The sequence below is a fragment of the Apium graveolens genome, chromosome 10 (genome assembly GCF_009905375.1).
Source record: "Apium graveolens cultivar Ventura chromosome 10, ASM990537v1, whole genome shotgun sequence".
NCBI lineage: Eukaryota > Viridiplantae > Streptophyta > Magnoliopsida > Apiales > Apiaceae > Apium > Apium graveolens.
Window position 1 is genome coordinate 37,894,309 of NC_133656.1, and position 22,678 is coordinate 37,916,986.

Genomic DNA, 22,678 nt, shown 5'->3' on the forward strand with positions numbered 1-22,678 from the left:
GATACTATCTTGAGATAGATTGCTGCGAAGCAGGGATGTCTTCTAGTGAGACAGTCATTTTTCCATGAGAGCTCGAACGTTCAAGTATATCAAAATCAGTCAATGATGGTCGTAACGCTCTGCAAGGCAAGTACCCCTGACCATTCTTTTATGGTTCAGTACATATGAATAGCTAAATGTTTTACTTTTGTAATGGAACAGAAATGTTTTAAGTTACGTATCCCTCGTATTTGAAATGTTGTTTAAAATTATGTTTTGGGGAAAACTAACTTCTGAAAACACCTATCTCTAAACATGATTTAAATGAAAAGAGGATTTGAATAGTATGCTGTGACAGAATTGATTTTGAAAAAGAGATAGGTAAAAGTGATTTTGAAAACTGGATAAAACGATCACATATGGGATACGGTGGGGCCAGAGTAGGCCTATTGAGGTGGCGTAAGAGGCTAATTCGATTGCACGCACTGTATAACCGATTAGTCCAGCAGGTCAGAGACCTAGCTAGTATCTGAGTTTCGGAACAAGTAAATGAGATGGCAATTGGAGCCGTCTGGTGTTGATAGCCTGATCAGCTGTCTTCACATATCCGTACGTTTCTGATTTGGCTTTTTGATTCTCGTAAATGAACAAGTGAGTTATATAGTGGATTTGGAAATGAAAATGGCATGCTAGGATTAAACTCTGGTATATGTACACAACACACAACTGATGTTATTGTTTTACAGAGCATGCTAGTTTTGGTATCCAGTTTATAAATGTTTACTTGTTTTCTAAGCGAGTTATAAATTATGTTCCTATAAATGCTTTACTTTGAATCATTTTACTTGTGATTCATATTGCGGTACTGCTGAGCAATTGATTGCTCACCCTTGTAGAATGTTTTATATATGAATTGCAGATGCCTAGGAGATTCTTGCGCAATAGTTAGGGCAGAGTTCCAGCTCCTTTCGGGTCAGGCTCCTCTGAGGCAGTTGTGCTGGACCACAGATGGTCTGTTGAGTTGTTGCGTTAGGTTAGTTGTGTCAGGATAGTTGTAGTGAGTTGGTGTTGTAGTAGATGTAACCTAAATCATACCTAAACCTGGAAAAGATCTTGGAAAAAGGGGTCATAGTTATATCCTATTATTGAATCGTTATTCTTATGGTTGTTGTCGATGACGTCAACTCTTGACCCCGGGGTTGAGGCTGTCACAGTTTGTATCAGAGCTACAGGTTTGAGTCCCTGATTTAGGTTATGGGTAGAGTCAAAAGAGTGAAGAAAGGTTCGCAGATAGATGTGAGTCAGCAACTCAATCAGAGGAGCAAGTCTATGAGTTTAATCAAGGGTTTCGGAGATGTAACCCTAACGTCTATTGGGGATTGACTGGAACTGCCCTACTTTAGAGTACATTTCCTTCATATATGTATTGTTAGTAATGTCCAGTAGAGATTTCTAGTTTGCCTCTTGAGAATACGAGTCTGATTGCGAGAGCTCAGCTTTTGAGTGGACCTTGGTGTGTCAGCTATAGAGACACCCATATTATCCCTAAATATAGCATTTTCGACGTCAAGGGATGTTGTTGGACTGAATATGTGACCTCGGTGAGTTCGGAGGATATGATAATAGTCAGTGGTTGCTATGATGACCAAGTTTCATACTGAATGTGGATCAGAACGGGAGGTGGTATTTTTGAACCCTTCTATTTCTTTCTTGAAATGTATTTTGCTTTCAGAGTAATTGTTTCCTATTCCATAAGTTATTTACTATTCCTGTGAGAAAGTTGTGAACCCGAAGTAAGCTACTTAGGGTTCCATTAATATCATTATAAATCAAGATTTCTCCCTCTTTATTTGTGAATTTTCTATTTAAACATTGTTTCTTCCTTGGTGACTCTTTTGGTTGATTGGGGCGAATAATGCATAGGACTTGACCGTTTGTCTGTGTGGCAAAAGGGTCTGGTGGGACGCCACCGAGTTATGTGTTGTGAACTGTGCGGTACTAAGACTGGCCATCTTATGTACTTTTATGGTTTCTCTCAGTCATACCTACATCTTCTTCACAATTAATTCTTATTTGATTCCCTTGAGTTTGAATTTTTCTTTGATATTCTATGATAATGAATTTTGCGATTGGATGGTCCTCGTTAATGAAAGAAAGTTAGAGTAACTGTTAGGAAGAAGGAAAGCCTTATACCAGATTGGTGTTAATGTGGTAATAGAGTAGTGATGGGAAATGGTCAGTTGCTGTCGTATTAAGGATCTATGCTATGGTGAGCAGTATTCTAGTTTTCCTGAACTGTTGTTGATTTTGCTACTGTCATGGTTGCTATGATTGCTAGTACTATTAATCTAGATTTCTTTTATAAGTGGACCCCGATATTAAGGACTTCGGTACTGTGATTGGGCAGCATTTTCCTGATATAGGTGCACCATTTAAACGGTGATACCTTATGTCAAACATTTTATCATGTTTTGAATAAAACTCATTTATATATTCCAGGAAGATGCCACCTAAGAAAGCTACCCAGTTCAAAGAAAATAGTAGTAGTATTGCGGAGGGTCCAACTATAAATGAAATTCTAGATTTGTTGCGCCAGCAGCAGCAACAATAGTTGCAGTTAATCCAACAGGTTCAGCAAAGGTATCTATGGTTGCAGCAGCAACAGCAAGAAGTGAATTGAAGTGCTAGTTTTAAATCTTTCTAGAGTATTAAACCTCCTGAGTCTCAGGGTGATTTTAATCCAGTAGTTGTTGGAGCATGGTCATAAGAAATGGAGGAAGTTTTTAACCTCGTTCAAGTAAGTGATAACCTTAAGACCGATTATGTGAGTTACTTTCTTAGGAATGAAGCAAATTACTGGTGGGCATCCACTTGAGCGTTGGAAGGAGAAGACCCTATTTCTTGGACAAGACTCACAGAATTATTCTTGAAAAAGTATTTTCCCGATGGTTTAAGGAGTCAGTTGGAAGTCGAGTTTCTAGAGCTGAAACAAGGTGAGAGAAGTGTGTTGGAGTATGAGGCCAAGTTTACAAAATTGGCCCGATTAGTTCCTGAGTATGTAAGTACGGAGATTCAGAAAGCAAGGAGGTTTCAGCAAGGGTTGAAGCCTGAGATTCGCAGAGGAGTTGTGGCATGGAAATTCAAGACATACTCCTCTATGGTTCAGGTCGCCCTGGTAATGGAAAATGGCCAGAAATTGACTGTTAAGGACGAAAGTGATAAGAAAAGGAAGTCGGAAGGTGTTAAGGATAAAGAAAACCAAGAAGAATCCACTCAGGGATTTGAGAATTGGTTTGGGCGAAATAGGGGTAAGAGATTCCGAAGATAGAGTTTATTTCAAGATAGATCTAGTGCTACTTCTGTTGCTTCCACTCCAGCCCAGTCAGTCAAGTGAGCAGTGGATTGCAAGTCCTGTGATAGGAGACGCAGTGGTGCGTGCAAAAAGAGTGTGCAATGTTTCAAGTATGGATATAAGGGTCATCATGCCTCGGAAGGTAACCCAGGAGTTATGTATTACAATTATGGAGAAAGTGGGCATATTGCAAGGAGTTGTAGAGCGGGTATTCAAGATACTACATCCCAAGGGCCAACATTCAGCTCAGCTAGAGATAGAACTTTCAAAAGAAATAAGAAAACAAGCATTTAGAAGTTGGGCGTAATTGCAGTTGATTTGACACCCTTTTGCCAGAAGAGTTGATGTGATTTTAGGATTGAGTTGGTTGTCCTGTATTATGGCAAGGAGTGGCTTCAGAAGAAGCGAAGTGTAAAGTGTACATAAGCCAATAGTAAGGTAAGTTTCTGGATGCAGAAGCAATATAAGGCGTGACGAGCTCATGTAAAAGATAATAATAAGAAAGTACCTAAGTTGAAAAGAATCCAGACAACAAGTGAGATCCCCAAAGGTCGTATTGAATGACTTATCAGGGTTACCTCGGAACATAAGAGATAATTTCTCAGTGGTTACTGTAAAGAGTCGGGCTGGTGTCAAAAGCCCGGATCTTATGAACCAGTAGGAATCAAGTAAGTAGTTAAGGAAACTTCAGAACGGGGAGATGAAAGAATAATGAGACAAGGTGTATTATGTGTTGTGTACCGATGTGGTTTATAGGAAAGAAGAATGGATGTATGAAGATTGTGTGCTGATTATCAGAAGTTGAAAAGTTTGAGTAATAAATAAATGCCCTGGAGTGTCTGGAGGCAAGTGGAGCGAAATAATTAGTTGGTAGTAGTAAAAGTTATGAGGAGGAAAGTGAGCATACCAGTGATGTTGCAGAGAGGAAGGATGGAATTATGAGGTTGTGTACTGACTATCGGGAATTTAATAAAATGACGACTAAGAATAAATAACCCCTATTAGGAATTAGTTACTTATTTGATCTAATTCAAGGAGTGTATGATCTCTACGGGATTGACTTAAGATCCAACTTGAGGACCTATCAAAGATTGCGGTTAGAATGAATTATGAGCCTTGTAAGTTTTTGTGATAGTATGTGGAGTAACAAGTGTATCAGCTGTCTATAAAGAATTAAGGAACATGGTGTATAAGAAGTACTTAGATAAGCGAATTATATTTATTGATAACATCCTCAGCTATTTAAAAATTAAGAAAGTCTGTGTCGAATGCCTAAGGATTTCCCTATGAAGATTATAAGGGAAGAAACTATACGTTAAATTTTTCCAGAATGAATTCTAGGCTGAGATAAACAAGGGGTTCCGATCGTTTCATCAAGGATCACCTAAGCAAAGTCGGTGTAATAACAGATACCCTACACAGAAGGAAATGATTGAATGTGACTAAGAACACTGACGAGTTAATGAAAAAAATGGGAAATAGTGGAATGTGAAGTTTAAATACCCGAAGATGAGAAGAAGTGAAGATATGAGGTTACTTTCCAGCCTAAATTGCTGGAAATGAGTAAAGAGTGTTTGAATGTTGGAAATTAAATTGAAAATCAATATTACTTATCATCCTTAGACAGAGGATCAAAGTGAGAAGATGATTCGGACAACCTAAGACATGTGAAGAATATATATAAGATGGGTTTAAAAAGTGAACTGCGATAATCACCTATCTTGAATTAAGTTTTCTATTATAATAGTTACCCTGTTAGTAAGATAATACTACTTTGTGAAGTGTTGTTTGGACATAAGCATGAGTCATCCCCCTATTGAGAGAAAGTGGGAGTAGAGATATTGTTAAGTCCTGGATTAATTCAGTACATTCAGAGTGTGGTGGTGTTGACTCAGAAAAGAGTTGAAACAGCTCGGGATAGACAAAAAGAGAAAGCGGATTGCATCGAGAGAATATGAATATATAGAATGAGGATCGAGGTATCGGAAAAATTTTACCCTGAAAGAGATTAGTTAAGTTGAACAAAAGGGATAAGTTGAGTCCTCAATATAGTAAATTACTCGAGGTATTGATAAATATGGGTATAGTTGCCATGAGTTGACGTGGCTGCTACAGTTGCAGAATATATATATATAATGTGTCTTGTGCATCAACATTAAGGTGAGGTGTATCTGATTCGAAATCAAGCCATTGATTAGGAGCCAATGGGCTCTTATCCAAATTTATTTTGCGTGGAATGATCGATCCACATCCTCGATCATTAAGAGCGAGTCCTTAGTAATGAATTTATGTCTGTAGTGAGTATGCTTTGAATAAATCCTTGAGTCAAAGAGTCTACCTGAAAGTTAGGGTCAGATATGCTTGACAAATATCCTCAATTGTTTAGTTAGATCAAATTCTGAGGACATAATCTTTTTAGGGGGGGAAGAATATAACGACTCGTATATTTTATTATTTAAATGTGTAATTATTAAATAATTAATAAATAAAATATGTGTATTGGTAATGTCAGCAGTGTATTATGCGTTACTATTTTTATGTGTGACTGTAGATGTATAGGGATTATTTGTGTAATAAATAGTAAGTGGTATTGTTCTGTTCCACTTTAAAAAGTGGATTGAATTGCAGATTTATTCCCATAAATATTTGGATGATCTCTAAAATTGGTTTTATGATTTTATAATTACAATAATTATTTTTGGGACTTTCAAAAATTGAGAAATCAATATTTCAGTAATTATTTATTTTTAAATGATTTTCTGAGTGTGTTTAATGGTAAAATCCATATTTAATTATGGAAATATTCAAAAATTATGAAACTTATATTTTATTAAGTTCGTATTATTCTGAGAATTTTAAAATTATCTTAGAAATTTTCGGAGTTAGTTTCACCCGCACGTCGTTTCGTTATTTGTTAAAAAACGGGTATAAGTGACATTTCAGAAATTATTTTAAAAATCACGAAATATATGTTCTTATTAACTTCGGGATATTTATAATATTTTAAGACTATTTTGGTGATTTTCTGAGATTGTTTTAAACGCGACTCGATTCGTTAATTGCGAGTTTCGGGATAAACCGGGCTTCCAGGAGAGGGAATACACGCGTTAAGTTTATATGAATAAAAACAAAAACGTGGCAGTTGTTCATTTCTCCCCTGCCACGTGCCATGCTTTAATTGCTTAAAAAAAATTGCAAAAAGAAAAACATCAGCCTAATCTCTCATTTCCTCGGCTCCCTCTCTCGTGTATTCAATCTCTCCGCCTATCTAAATCTCTCGATTTCTCTCCATCACCTCCCCTGATTTTCCGGTTTACTTTTCCGGTTCTATCTTTCCGGTGAGTGTTGGTCGGTGTTCGATTTTCCGATTGTGAGCTCTGATTTGTTCATGCTTGCTGCATATATATATATATATACTATGTGTTTATGTGTGCAGGTGGGTGTGTATATGGATTTTCTGTGTTGAAGTCGCCTGTATCTCTTCTGTGGCCGGAATTGTTTCGCTGTTTGCCGCCTTTCGCTGGTTTCCGGCGATATGGCGGTGATGTGCGTGTCTACACACGCGGCTGTTTGTTCTTTCTGTGGCTGCTACGTTCGTGTTGATTGAATGATTCGATTTTATTCAAATTATATTTTTTTAAAATATTCGAATGAAATTTTGATGATTTTCGAATATTTATTTCAATAATTTGAGATTTAATCGGCGAAATCTCGTGTAGGAAACCCGAGAATTAATTGGGTACCCGCGAAATTTTTGCCGCCGTCCGCGATGACTTTTTACGAGTGGATGGTGGACGGTGATGATGTTTATCTGAGCCTAACATTTTAAAATAAATAATTTAGTTCGTATATTAGTATTCGAATTAAAACATATTTAATTATCTTGAAAATTTTATCGGCGTTCGAGTTATGAATTTGGTTCGGATGGTGAGTTGTATTTGTGGATTGTGATACTGTAGTAATTGGATTATTGGTTTATTGAGTTTTGAGATGTCGAGTTGTTCGACGGGTAGGCCGATAAACACTGGAGGTGCTGCACGAATTTTTGGAAATTAAATTTCGAAAATTGCGGGAACGAATCATGTGTATTATCGGGAATACTAATCGAACGCATAACTACCTAATTATAAATTTTGTATGAATCATAATTACGTGTTGTGATGAAATATTTTGCAAAATATTCGATGACCCTGATTTACTTAAACGATGCTTATATGTATTTTACAAAAGTAAATGCCAAACCACGTTTTGGGTATGTGGACGCTAGTTGTTGCATGTACTATAAGGCTATGTATATTACAAGTCGGGAATTGATATCGAATGGGTAGATGTGTTATTGAGGATATGTCAAGCATACCTAGACGTCTAACGTAGGGTATTTCGGCTCTGTAGGTTCTAGTCGAAGGATTCAGGAATTAATATCGAACTAAGATAATCTAGTGATCAGTCGGCAAGTGCCTCGAGGTTTCCAAGGGAAGAACCCTGAGAGTCCTGGATACTATCTTGAGATAGATTGCTGCAAAGCAGGGATGTCTTCCAGTGAGACGGTCATTTTTCCATGAGAGCTCGAACGTTAAAGTATATCAAAATCAGTCAATGATAGTCGTAACGCTCTGCAAGGAAAGTACCCCTGACCATTCTTTTATGGTTCAGTGCATATGAATAGCTAAATGTTTTACTTTCCTAATGGAACAGAAACGTTTTAAGTTACGTATCCCGCGTATTTGAAATGTTGTTTAAAATTATGTTTTGGGGAAAACTAACTTCTGAAAATACCTATCTCTAAACGTGATTTAAATGAAAAGAGGATTTGAATAGTGTGCTATGACAGAATTGATTTTGAAAAAGAGATAGGTAAAAGTGATTTTGAAAACTGGATAAAACGATCAGAATGGGATACGTTGGGGCCAGAGTAGGCCTATTGAGGTGGCGTAAGAGGCTAATTCGGTTGCGCGCACTGTATAATCGATTAGTCCACCAGGTCAGAGACCTAGCTAGTCTCTGAGTTCTGGAACAGGTAAATGAGATGGCAGTTGGAGCCTTCTGGTGTTGATAGCCTGATCAGTTGTTTTCACATATCCGTACGTATCTGATTTGGCTTTGTGATTCTCGTAAATGAACAAGTGAGTTATACAGTGGATTTGGAAATGAAAATGGCATGCTAGGATTAAACTCTGGTATTTGTACACCACACAATTGATGTTATTGTTTTACAGAGCATGCTAGTTTTGGTATCCAGTTTATAAATATTTACTTGTTTTCTAAGCGAGTTATGAATTATGTTCCCAAGCGAGTTACTTTGTAATTCATATTGCGGTACTGCTGAGCAATTGATTGCTCACCCTTGCAGAATGTTTTATATATATGAATTGCAGATGCCTAGGAGATTCTTGTACAATAGTCAGGGCAGAGTTCCAGCTCCTTTCGGGTCAGGCTCCTCTGAGGCAGTTGTGTTGGACCATAGATGGTCTGTTGAGTTGCTGCGTTAGGTTAGTTGTGTCAGGATAGTTGTAGTGAGTTGGTATTGTATTAGATGTAACCTAAATCATACCTAAACCTGGCAAAGATCTTGGAAAAAGGGGTCATAGTTATATCCTATTATTGAATCGTTATTCTTATGGTTGTTGTCGATGACGTCAACTCCTGACCCCGGGGTTGAGGCCGTCACATCGATGAGCTGGCGTGTCTTAGAAGCGTTGGATTAGATTTCCTTTCGTAGGATTTTGCTTTTGTTGTTCTAAGATCGAGTAGATATTACATATTTTATTTAAGTAAGAAAAGAAAAGACAAAAGCTAATAAAAAATTTATTTACTTATTTATTTTTAATAATTTTAGAAATCCCTACTTACATATAAATAAAATGAAGATTTTCAATTTTTCATCAAAATTTTAATTTAAAAGAATCGATACTTCATTCAGGACAGTAACGCATACAGGGCTTCGTCTATGATGACTGTTTTCACTGCTATATTATCTCACGGAATAAATATATAAAATCCTAATAATGAAGGTACACCCCAAAAATCGATAGTTTCTAACATCCGTATGGATGGATCGTCAAAATTTTATTTTAAAAGAATCGATACTTCATTCGGGACAGTAGCCCACACAGGGCTTCGTCTATTCTGACTACTTTGATTGCAATATTATCTCACAAAATAAATATATAAAATCCTAATAATGATGGTACACCCCTAAATCGATAGAATCTAACATCCCTATGGACGGATCGTCAAAATTTTATTTTAAGAGAATCGATACTTCATTCGGGACAGTAGTGCATACAGGGCTTAGTTTATTCTGTCTGCTTTGACTGCTATATTATCTCACAAAATAAATAAATAAAATCATAATAACGATGGTACACCATAAAATCTATAGTTTCTAACATCCATACGGACGGATCGTCGAAATTTTAATTTAAAAGAATCGATACTTCATTCGGGACAGTAGATCATACAGGGCATAGTCTATTCTCACTGCTCTGAATGCTATATTATCTCACAAAATAAATAAATAAAATCCTAATAATGATGGTACACTCCTCAAATCGATAGTTTCTAACATCTATACAGACGGATTGTCGAAATTTTAATTTAAAAGAATCGATACTTCATTCGGGACACTAGCGCATACAGAGCATAGTCTATTTTGACTGCTTTGACTACTATATTATCTCACAAAATTAATAAATAAAATCTTAATAATGATGGTACACCCCTCAAATCGATAGTTTCTAACATCCGTATGGACGAATCATTGAAATTTTAATTTAAAAGAATCGATACTTCATTCGGGACAATAGCGCATATAGGGCATAGTCTATTCTGACTACTTTGACTGCTATGTTATCTCATAAAATAAATAAATAAAATCCTAATAATTATGGTACACTCCTAAAATAGATAGTTACTAACATCCGTACGGATGGATCGTCAAAATTTTAAATTAAAAGAATCGATACTTTATTCGGGATAGTAGCCCATAGAGGGCATAATCTATTTTGACTGCTTTGACTGCTATATTATCTCACAAAATAAATAAATAAAATCCTAATATTGATGGTACACTCCTAAAATCGATAGTTTCTAACATCCGTATGGAAGGATCGTCAAAATTTTAATTTAAAAGAATAGATGCTTTATTCGGGACAGTGGCGCATATAGGGCATAATCTATTCTAACTGCTTTGACTGCTATATTATCTCATAAAATAAATAAATAAAATCCTAATAATAATGGTACACTCCTGAATCGATAGTTTCTAACATCTATACGGACAGATCGTCAAAATTTTAAATTAAAAGAATCGATACTTCATTCGGGACACTAGCGCATACAGGGCATAGTTTATTCTGACTGCTTGGACTGCTATATTATCTCAAAAAATAAATAAATAAAATCCTAATAATGATGGTACACTCCTGAAATCGATTTTTTCTAACATCCGTACGGACGGATAGTCGAAATTGTAATTTAAAAGAATCGATACTTCATTCGGGACGCTAGCGCATACAGGGCATAGTCTATTCTCACTGCTTTGATTGCTATATTATCTCACAAAATAAATAAATAAAATCCTAATAATGATGGTACACTCCTGAAATCGATAGTTTCTAACATCTATACAGACGGATTGTCGAAATTTTAATTTAAAAGAATCGATACTTCATTCGGTACACTAGCGAATACAGGGCATAGTCTATTTTGAGTGCTTTGACTGCTATATTATCTCACAAAATAAATAAATAAAATCTTAATAATGTTGGTACACCCCTGAAATCGATAGTTTCTAACATCCGTACGGACGAATCATTGAAATTTTAATTTAAAAGAATCGATACTTTATTCGGGACAATAGCGCATATAGGGCATAGTCTATTATGACTGCTATATTATCTCATAAAATAAATAAATAAAATCCTAATAATTATGGTACACTCCTAAAATAGATAGTTACTAAAATCCATACAGAAGGATCGTCAAAATTTTAATTTACAAGAATCAATATTTTATTCAGGATAGTAGCGCATAGAGGGCATAATCTATTCTGACTGTTTTGACTGCTATATTATCTCACAAAATAAATAAATAAAATCCTAATATTTATGGTACACTCCTAAAATCGATAGTTTCTAACATCTGTATGGAAGGATCGTCAAAATTTTAATTTAAAAGAATAGATGCTTTATTCGGGACAGTAGCGCATATAGGGCATAGTCTATTCCGACAGCTTTGACAGCTATATTATCTCACAAAATAAATAAATAAAATCCTAATAATGATGGTATAATCCTGAATCGATAGTTTCTAACATCCGTACGGACAGATCTTCAAAATTTTAAATTAAAAGAATCGATACTTCATTCGGGACACTAACGCATACAGGCATAGTCTATTCTGATTGCTTGGACCGCTATATTATCTCACAAAATAAATAAATAAAATCCTAATAATGATGGTACACTCCTGAAATCGATTTTTTCTAACATCCGTACGGACGGATAGTCGAAATTTTAATTTAAAAGAATCGATACTTCATTTGGGACGCTAGCACATACAGGGCATAGTCTATTCGACTGCTTTGATTGCTATATTATCTCGCAAAATAAATAGATTAAATCTTAATAATTATGGTACACCCCTAAAATCGATAGGTTCTAACATCCGTACGGACGGATCGTCGAAATTTTAATTTAAAAGAATCGATACTTTATTCGGGACAATAGCGCATATAGGGCATAGTCTATTCTGACTGCTTTGACTAGTATATTATCTCATAAAATAAATTAATAAAATCCTAATAATTATGGTACACTCCTAAAATTGATAGTTTCTAACATCCGTACGGACGGATCGTCGAAATTTTAATTTAAAAGAATCGATACTTCATTCGGGACAGTAGCACATACAGGGCATAGTCTATTCTGGCTGCTTTGACTGCTATATTATCTCACAAAATAAATAAATAAAATCCTAATAATTATTGTACACTTGTAAAATTGATAGTTTCTAATATACGTACGGACGGATCGTCAAAATTTTAATTTAAAAGAATAGATACTTCATTCAGGACAGTAGCATATACATGGCATAGTCTATTCTGACTGCTTTGACTGCTATATTATATCATAAAATAAATAAATAAAATTATAATAATGATGGTGTTAGTCCCTAAGAATGCAACAAGAATTAGAGAAGGGGGGTTGAATAGAATTCTTGAAACTTTTTCTGAATTATAAAATGTTCTAAATTTAAATATATATGACAATGTTTTGATTTGCAAAGTGCGGAATGACAAGTTAAATATGAATAAAAACACAGAGTAATAAAAACACAAGTCTTTAAAACTTTTTGGTGAATTTGAAGCTTGGATAGCTCACAGCTGCTTACAAATAAGAACAACTAAACTTACAGAGAAATGCTAAGGATACAGCTTACAATTGTTTCTCTGAGAAAATGTATTGCTTAGTCTTCTTGTTGTTCTAATTGCTACTCTTGGTTTATATATCACCAAGATTACACAGTAATAAGACAAGATAATAAAACAAAACCTATCAAGTCTAATAATATGCTACTTCATTACTCTATTCCAGCATCTTTGAATATCTTCATAATAGTATGGAAATGGCAATGCTTCTTTGTTCTCAAAAACCCAGTTGAATAGGCTACCACATGCCTTTTGCATACACTCGACGCATGTGACTGTGTTGTCACTGTCAACAGATGTTTGAATTGATTATCCGTCGGTACATGATCATCCGTCGGGTTGCCTTGTTGATCATCCGACGGGTAGCTATTTGGAACTTTACTTCATTTCATTTATACAGAATTACAAGACATCATCTATGTACAATTAATCAACCTATTCTGCATATCTAATTAAAGTCAACATGACTTATATGCTACTACAGAATCTAAACAAAGGTGTTTACAGAGATGTGCTACATGACTTATTGTTACATAAGCTACTCACTCGATGGATGTCAAATCATCATCCGTCGGGACTGTATTGAGTCATCCATCGGGACTATATTTACTTATCCGTCGAGTGCTACATATTTCACTAAGTTAAATCTACTAAGGGGTTTTGTTAATGAAATTATTAAGTTCACAACATATTCACAACAATCTCCCCCAATTTATGTCTACTAGAATTGTAGCCAAAAATTAAGAGAAACTTGATGATAACAAAACACCCTAAAAATACAAGTTTAAATCAAAGTAGATAAAACTGTAAAGTGCTGCAATCAACAAAATGTACAAAGATTTGCTCACAGTCATTTTCAAGGTGCTCGTCTAGCCTGAGCAGATTAATCTATTTCCTTGAAGATCTGGATCTCTTTCCCAACTTTCTGTTGTTTTCTTCTATCTGATTTTGGAGTTGTCTGTGGAATTCAAGTTCATCAGATTCTGAGAGATTTAGCATTCCTTGCATTTCCAAAAGAGTCTCATTACTAGAGATGCTCAACTGGTCTTTTAATCTGAAGAATCTTCTAACTCCTTTATCATCCATGAATTCCATCAGCAAGTAGGGCCTTAGATGCACTATATACCCTGTGTAAGGAATAGTTAGAGTATTTAGGAGTGCATCTTTGGCTCTAATGCTCCTCAGTTCTTCAATCTTCTTTAGAATAAGTCTTCTAGCAGTCATATTGAATCCAAAGTTCTTCTTGAAGGATGAATAAATCTTTATCAACACAGATTGGCTCTCTTGAAGGATCCTGTGAAGTGGCCACTGTATCTCTTTTCCTCCCTTGTACTTGAACACTAACTTTTCAGGTAGATTCCTGTAAGCATCAATCCCTCTAACTTCTTCCAGTTCATCTAGATAGAGGTTTAAATCTGAGAATTCCTTAATGTCACAGATGTACATGATGTATCCCTAATTGACTTTGGTTTGAGCTTTGGTTAGGGACTTGGATCTGAGAGTTGAGGGCTTCACTTTCTTGACTGCTCTGGTCTTTGTCTTCTTTGGCTTCATGAAGTGAGGTAGATTGAGTTCAGGTATTGGAAGACTATCCCAGTCTATTGGCTCATCCTTTGGAATGATAGGTTCACCATGAAAATTCTTGGATGCTTCTATCTTGAATTCTTCATGTGCCACAGCGGGCATGGATGTTTGAGTTATTGTAGATGTAGACTTTTTGGGAAACTGATCTTCCAATTCCTTTTTATCAAAATCTACTTTTCTCTTTGCATGAAGTTTGTATCTAAAACTTTTTCTCTGCTGTGATTCTTTTTGCATTTTTTGTTCCTTAGATTCAGTGGTTTCAGATGATTGTTCAAGAATTTGTTGTGTAGGTTTTACAGCTTGTAGCTTGGGCAAGATAGCAGCTTGCTCCTTCTTTTGTTTGACCTTTTTAGCATCTAGAGCAGCTTGTTTCTTTTTTTGCTTCAATCTTGCCCTTTCTTCTCTCTTTGCTTCAGCAAATTAAGGGTGTCCAGCCACCACACAAATTTCCTTACCATTCTTGAAAACCTTAGCAATTCTTGTGGCGCCCCAAAATCCGGGGTCGGGAATCTCGGAGGCCACGCCATCCAAACCACTATATACCACATACCTCACACCATAAGATATAAATACTCACACATTATGACCCCACACTTATCACACACACACTTACAAGTTAATGTCTTGGAAACGAACCATTCATTACTAGAGTAGATTAAACCGAAAAGTGATATTTATTACAACCCAAAAGTAATTAAGTCTTACCGGGGAATAACCTTTAAGTAAGGCTAGTCCGTCGGCCAAATATACGTTTTTTATTTGTTACCTTACATAAGTCATACTTATAAATAAGCCGAACTAAAAATAACTAAAAACCAATCCAGCTTATTCGGACTACCTGTGGTATAACGACCTGTGTATTTCTGTATTATTTAAATATGTTATTATGGAATTATTAAAAAAGCAAAATATGTGTATAGCTTCTGTCAGCTATGTGTTGTTTTATTATTATGTATATATGATCTTTGATGTACTAGGTTATCCTCGTAATTAATTATAGACTTGTATTGAATTATTTTCACTTTTAAAAGTGGATTTACTACAAGTTTATTTATGTAAATATGTGGATTATCCCTATAGTTGTTTTTATGACGTTATAATCTTAATATTTATTTTTGGGACTTTATAAAATTGAGGAATCAATATTTCATTAATTATTTATCTTTAAATAATTTTCTGAGTATGTTTAATCGTGAAATCCATATTTAATTATGGAAATCTTCAAAAAATCATGAAATTTATATTTTATTAAGTTCGTATTATTCTGAGAATTTTAAAATTATCTTAGAAATTTTCGGAGTTAGTTTCACCCGCGCGTCGTTTCGTTATTTCTTAAAAAGCGGGTATAAGTGACGTTTCAGAAATTATTTTAAAATTTACGAAATTTATGTTTTTATTAACTTCGGGATATTTATAATATTTTAAGACTGTTTTGGTGATTTTCTGAAATTGTTTTAAACGCGACTCAATTCGTTAATTGCGAGTTTCAGGATAAATCGGGCTTCCGGGAGAGGGAATACACGCGTCAAGTTTATATGAATAAAAATACAAATGTGGCAATTGTTCATTTCTCCCCTGCCACGTGCCATGCTTTAATTGCTTAAAAAAAAGAGGTTGCAAAAAGAAAAACAGCAGCTTAGAAAACATAAAATCTTATAATTGTTTCCCTCTCTCACTTGGGGGCCGCGACTCACCGCTTTCCATGTCTTTTGCTTATCTTCTCTCTCGGGTAATTAGCTTTCGGCTAATTCTTGTTTCTTTTTTCCCCTCTTTCCCCTGTTGATTTTCCCCCTCCTTCGTTTTCCTGTAGCTGTCGTGCTTCCTTTTTCCGATTCACGTTTACGGTGATTTTTCGGGTTCTAGTTGAAGGACTCCAGAAGTGATATCGAACTAAAGATAACCTAGTGATCAGTCGACAAGCGCATCGAGGTTCCTAAGCAAAGGACCTGAGCGTTGAGGTCGGATCCAGGATAGTCAAATAGTCAAGCGATAAAGCCTGAGCGTCCGAGTCGGCTCAGAGTCGATTACTAACAGTTGTAAAGCTCTGCAAGGCAAGTCCCCTGACCATTCTTTTATGGTTCAGTGCATATGAATAGCTAAATGTTTTACTTTCGTAATGGAACAGAAACGTTTTAAGTTGGGTATCCCCGTAGTTATAAATCACTGTTTTCAAATTGTTTTGGGGGGAAGTAACTTCGAAAGGTACCTATCTCGAATGGAATGATTTATGAAATAGATTTTATATGTGTGCTGGTTAAATAAATGATTTTAAAAATGAGATAGGTACAAGTGTTTCGAAAACTGGATAAAACGGTTAGATATAGGATACATTGGGGCCAGAGTAGGCCTATCGAGGTGGCGTAAGAGGCTAATTCGGTTACGCGCACTATTAAGCCGATTAGTACAGTAGGTCAGAGACCTAGCTAGTCTCTGAGTTCCGGAACAGGTAAATGGGATGGCAGTTAGAGCCGTCTAGTGTTGATAGCCTGATCAGCTGTCTTCACATATCCGTTACGTATCTAATTTGGATTTGTGATTCCCGTAAGGGCATGAGTAATTAGTACAGAGGTTTTATAAATGTGATTAGCATGCTAAAATTGGACTCTGGTATTTACACAGCACACTACTGATGTTATTATTTTACAGAGCATGCTAGTTTTGGTATCCAGTTTATGAATTGTTTACATATTTTATAAGCGAGCTATAATCTTTGTTCCTATCATTGCTTTATCATAAACTGATTTACTTGTTATTCATATAATGGTGCTGCTGAGCAAGCAATTGCTCACCCTTGTAGAATATTTTATATGTATTGCAGATGCCTAAGAGATTCTTCTGTGATCGTTGGGAAGAGTTCCAGTTCCCTTCGTGTCGGACTCCTCTGAGATGGTTGTGGTGGACCAAGGGTGGTCTGTTGAGTTGCTGTGTTAGGTTAGCTATGTCAGGGCGATTGCCGTAAGTTGGGTTGTGTTAGTTGTAACCTAAATCATACCTAAACCTGGAAAAGTTCTTGGTAAAGTGGTCATAGTTATGTATTAGATTGAATTATAATTATTATTATTATTGTTGATAACGTCAACTCTTGACCCCGGGTTGAGGCCGTCACAGTTGGTATCAGATCTACAGGTTTGAGTCCCTGATTTAGGTTAGGAGTAGAGTCAAAACAGTGCAGGAAGGTTTATATATAGATGTTAGTCAGCAACTCAATCAGAGGAGTGAGTTTAGAAATTCAGTCGAGGGTTTCGGAGGCGTAACCCTGACGTTTATTGGGGATTGACTGGAACTGCCCTAACCTAGAGTATGTTTCCTTCGATTATGTGTATTGATAATATCCGATAGAGGTTCCTAGTTTTTCTCTTGAGAAAAACGAGTTTGATTGCGAGAGTTCAGTGTTTGAGCAGATCCTTAATGTGCAGCTGAGGGGACACCAGCGTTGTTCCCACATATTGCATTTTCTATGTCAAGGAATGTTACTGGACTGATTGTGTGACCTTGATGAGTTCGGATAGCATGATAATAGTCAGGGGCTGCTATGACGACCAAGTTTTATAGTGAATGTGGATCAGAACGAGAGGTGGTATCTTTGAACCCTTCTATCTCTTTCTTGAATGTATTTTGCTTCCAAAGTAATTATTTCCTATTCCATAAGTTGTTTACTTTTCCTGTGAGAAAGTTGTGAACCCGAAGTAAGCTACTTAGGGTTCCATTGATCTCATTACAAATCAGATTCACCCCTTCTTATTTTTGAATTTTCTTTTTAACATTGTTTCTTTTCTCGGAAATTCTGTTGATTAAGTGGGGCAAACAATGCATACGAGTTAACCATTTGTCTGTGTGGCAAAAGGGTCTGGTGGGACGCCACCAAATTATGTGTTGTGACCGTATGGTACTAAGACTGATCATCTTATGTACTTGTATGGTTGCTCTCAGTCATACCTATGTTTTCTTCTCCTGTCCTCCCGTATTATTGATTCTTTGACTTTGACATTTCATTTGAAATCCCGAGGCAGTGGATTGTCAGCATGTTTTGAATTATTTAAAAAATATCTTCATTTAATTAGACATTCCTGGTCATTGAAAGTAATTGAGAGTTGACTGTCTAGAGGAAATAGAAGATGTACATCGGATTGCTAGCTATCTCAGAAACGATAATAGTAGAGAGGATTAATGATTCGATATTGAAGGTGGCGGTTTTAGAAAAGTTAACCCTGTGAAATATAGGTTGTGGTAGGAGATAAGAAGTCACTTTGGGAAGAAAGGGTTAGTCGGTGATTGATGAATCACTTGAGGGTGATAAGAAATCATCCCTGGAGGAATGGTTGGTTGAAATTTGGACCATGGTGTCTAGAAGAGTCTAGCATTCCTTAAGCTTGACTTGAATTACTAGTGGGTTTTGTGTAATTGGTGGTTGTTATAGCCGGCCAAGTTTCATTGTATACCAGATTGGTGTTAATGAGGTAATAGAGCAGTGATGGGAAGTGGTTAGTTGTTGTTGTATTGAGGAGTCATGCTAAGGTGTTAGTTCCTTTGTATTTTAGTTTTCCTGAACTGTTATTGATTCTGCTACTGTCATTCTTGCTATGATTGCTAGTGCTATTAATCTAGATTTCTTTTGTACATGGACCCCGATATTAAGGACATGGGTAATTTATTGGGGCAGCATTTTCCTGATACAGGTGCACTATTTAAAAATGGTGATATTTTGTTAAATGTTTTGTTATGTTTTAAATAAACTTATTTACATGTCTCAGGAAAATGCCCCCTAAGAAAGCTACCCAGTCTAAAGGAAATAGTAGTAGTTTTGCGAAGGGTCCAACTATAAATGAAATTCTAGATTTGTTGCGCTAGCCGTAGCAACAACAGTTACAGTTAATCTAACAGGTTTAGTGGCGGCAACTACTGTTACAGTAGCAACAACAAGGAGTAAACCCAAGTGTTTATTTCAAATCTTTTCAGAATGTTAACCCTTCTAAGTTTAAAGGTGAACCTAATCAAGTAGCTGCTGGAGCATGGTTGAAAGGAGATGGAGAAAGCTTTCAATTTTGTCCAAGTAAGTGAAAATTTTAAGACTGAGTATGTAAATTACTCCTTAAGGAATGAAGTGAATTATCGGTGGGAACCAACCAGAGCGTTAGAAGGGAAGGCCCTGTTTCATGGGCTAGGTTTATTGAGTTGTTTTTGGAGAAGTATTTCCCAGATTGTGCGCGGAGTCAAATAAAAATTGAGTTTCTAGAACTGAAACAAGGTGGAAGAAGTGTGTTGGAATTTGAGGCCAAGTTTACAGAGTTGGGCCGATTAGTTCCTGAGTATGTAGGTACGGAGATTCAGAAGGCAATGAGGTTCCAACAAGGGTTGAAGCCTGAAATTCGTAGAGGAGTTGTGGCATTGCAACTCGAGATATACTCCTCTATGGTTCAGGTCGCCCGGGTAATGGAAGGTGACCAGAATTTGGTTGTTAAGGAAGAGAATGATAAGAAAAGGAAGTCTGGTGGTGCTAGGGATAAGGAAGAAAAAGAAGAATCTAGTCAAGTATTATAGAATCAGTTCGGCAAAATAGCCCCGTAACTTCGGGAGAAGGGCGTCTCGCCGTGACCTTCTCTTGAATTCTCAAAACTTCTGTCGCTCCATCCCCGCAGGGGCAGAGATGTCTCCTTTCAATATTCATAGACTGAAATCCAAATTCCATCAACAATTCCATAAGCTTGGGCTTCAGGAGTAAGAGATTCCTGACACAGAGTTTTTCTTAGGCTGGGTCTAGTGCTACTTCAGTTGCTTCCCCTCCCGCCCAGTCAGTCGAGTGAACAGTGGATTGCAAGTCCTGTGACAGGAGACACAGTGGTGCGTGCAAAAAGAATGTGCAATATTTCAAGTATGGGCATAAGGGTCATTATGCATCAGAATGTAATCCAGAAAAGCAGGAGTTATGTATCACAATTATGGAAGAGTGGCCATATTGCAAGGAGTTGTAGAAAGGTTATTCAAGATATTACACCCTAAGGGTCAACATCCAGCTCAGCTGGAGATAGAACTTTCAAAAGAAACAAGAAATTAAGTGTTTAGAAGTTGGACGTAATTGCGGTAGATCTGACACCCTCTGAGTTAGAGGGGTTTGATATGATTTTAGGATTGAGTTGGTTGTCCTGTATCATGGCAAGGAGTGGTTTCAGAAGAAGCAATGTGTAAAGTGTACAGAAGCCAATAGTAAGGTAAGTTTCTGGATGTAGAAGCAATATAAGGAATTCTTCCAATCATGCGAGAAAAGAAGTAATAAGCCAAGGATATAAGGTAGATCCACCATTTGTAAATATGCGAATAAGAGAATACTTAAGCTGGAGGAACTTTGAGTAATACATAAATGCCCTGAAGTTTTTGGAGGTCAGTGGAATGAAATAATTAGTTTGATAATAATAAAAGTTATTAGAAAGAGAAGTGATCATACCAGATATAATTCTCTTAGGGTGCACCAGTGATGTTGCTAGGAAAGAGGATGGAATTATGAGGTTGTGTAATGATTATCGGGAATTTAATAAAATGACGAATAAGAATAAATAACCCCTATTAGAAATTAATTACTTATTTGACCTAATTCAAGGAGTGTGTGATTTCTACGGGATTGACTTAAGATCCAGCTTGAGGACGTATCAAAGTTTGTGATTAGAATGAATTATGAGCATTGTAAGTTCTGGTGATAGTATATGGAGTAGCAAGTGTATCCGTTGTCTATAAGGAATTAAGGGACATGGTGTATAAGGAGTATTTGGATGGTATGAGGGTATTTATTGATAACATCCTCGCCCATCTAAGGGCTAAGGAAGGCCAAGGCCAAGTTGAACACCTAAAGAAGTGTCTGCGAAAGGTTGAAAAGTAGCAATTATATATTAAGCTTCAAAAGTATGAGAACTTGATCAAAATTGATTATGAGCCATGGTTGTTTAAGTGACTACCCACCAAGAAGGGTCCATTCAGGGATAGATGTCTTGAGTAGAAAAGAAAATTTAATACTACTAAGGTCATTGAAGAATTGACGAAAGAATGGATGAAGTGAGAATTTGAAGATTCAAGTACCTGGAGGTAATGGGGAGTAATTGTATGAGATCACTTTTTAGTCAGAAGGAATGGAAGGAATTAAGAAGTGTTAGGAAGAAGTTATGAATCAAGAATTGGGTAGTTTAAATGGAAAGAAAAGTTGCACTTAAAAAGGACAGTAGAGGTATGTTTGGATTTTTTTTCCGTTAGAGTATGAATTTCAATGTGACTAAGCTGAAGAGTAAAATATAAAGAGAAGCCCACACTTCTAGGGTCCTATTTACCTGGAAGCATTCGGGCATACCAAGACATGACAAAGAACTTTTGGGTAATTGTTGGTAAATTGACGAAGTCTGCATATTTTTCCCCAATTAATGAAAGGTACCCTTGAGTAAGCTAACAGAGTGGTATTTGAATAAAATTATGACCAAGTATGGAGTCCATATTCTTATTATGACTGATTAACTCTCAAGGATTTACTTGAGGTTTTGGATGAAGTTCCAGGAATGCTTGGGGATTTAGTGAAAAATAAGTACCACTTGTCATCCCTAGACAAATGGTAAAAGTGAAAAGATGATTAAAACAATATAAGCTATATTAAGAGTATGTATTTTGGAATTTAAAAGGAAACTGCGATAATCACCTACCATAGATTGAGTTTTTATGATAATAGTTACCCTGATAGTAAGAGAAAACTACTTTGCGAAATGTTGTGCACACATAAGCGTGAGTCCTCCCTCTATTGAGAAAAAGTAGGAATAGAGATAGTGTTAATTCTTAAATTAATTTAGTACATCAAGGGTGTGGTGGTGTACTCGGGAAAGAGCTGAAACAACTCGGGATATACAAATAGATAAAGCGAATTTGTATCGAAAGGATATGAATATATAGAATGAGGATCAGGGTATATGAAAAAGTTTTACCTTAAAAGAAATTGGTTAAGTTTGAATAGAAGGGACAAGTTGAGTCCTCAATATAGTGAATCATTCAAGGTATTGATAAGTATAGGTAAAGTTGCCCATGAGTTATCGTGGCTGCGGTAGTTGTAGTTTATATATAATGTGTCTTGTATATCAATATTAGGGCGATATGTATCTGATGCAAAGCAAGTCATTAATTAGGAACCAATGTGCTCTTACCCAAATTTATTCTGCGTGAAATGATTGATTCAAATTCTAGATCGTTAAGAGCGAGTTCTTAAAAAAAAGAGTCTATATCCCTAGCGAGTATGCGTTGAATAATTCCTCGAGTCGAAGAGTCTACCTGGAAGTTAGGGTCAGATATGCTTGACAAATATCCTCATGTAT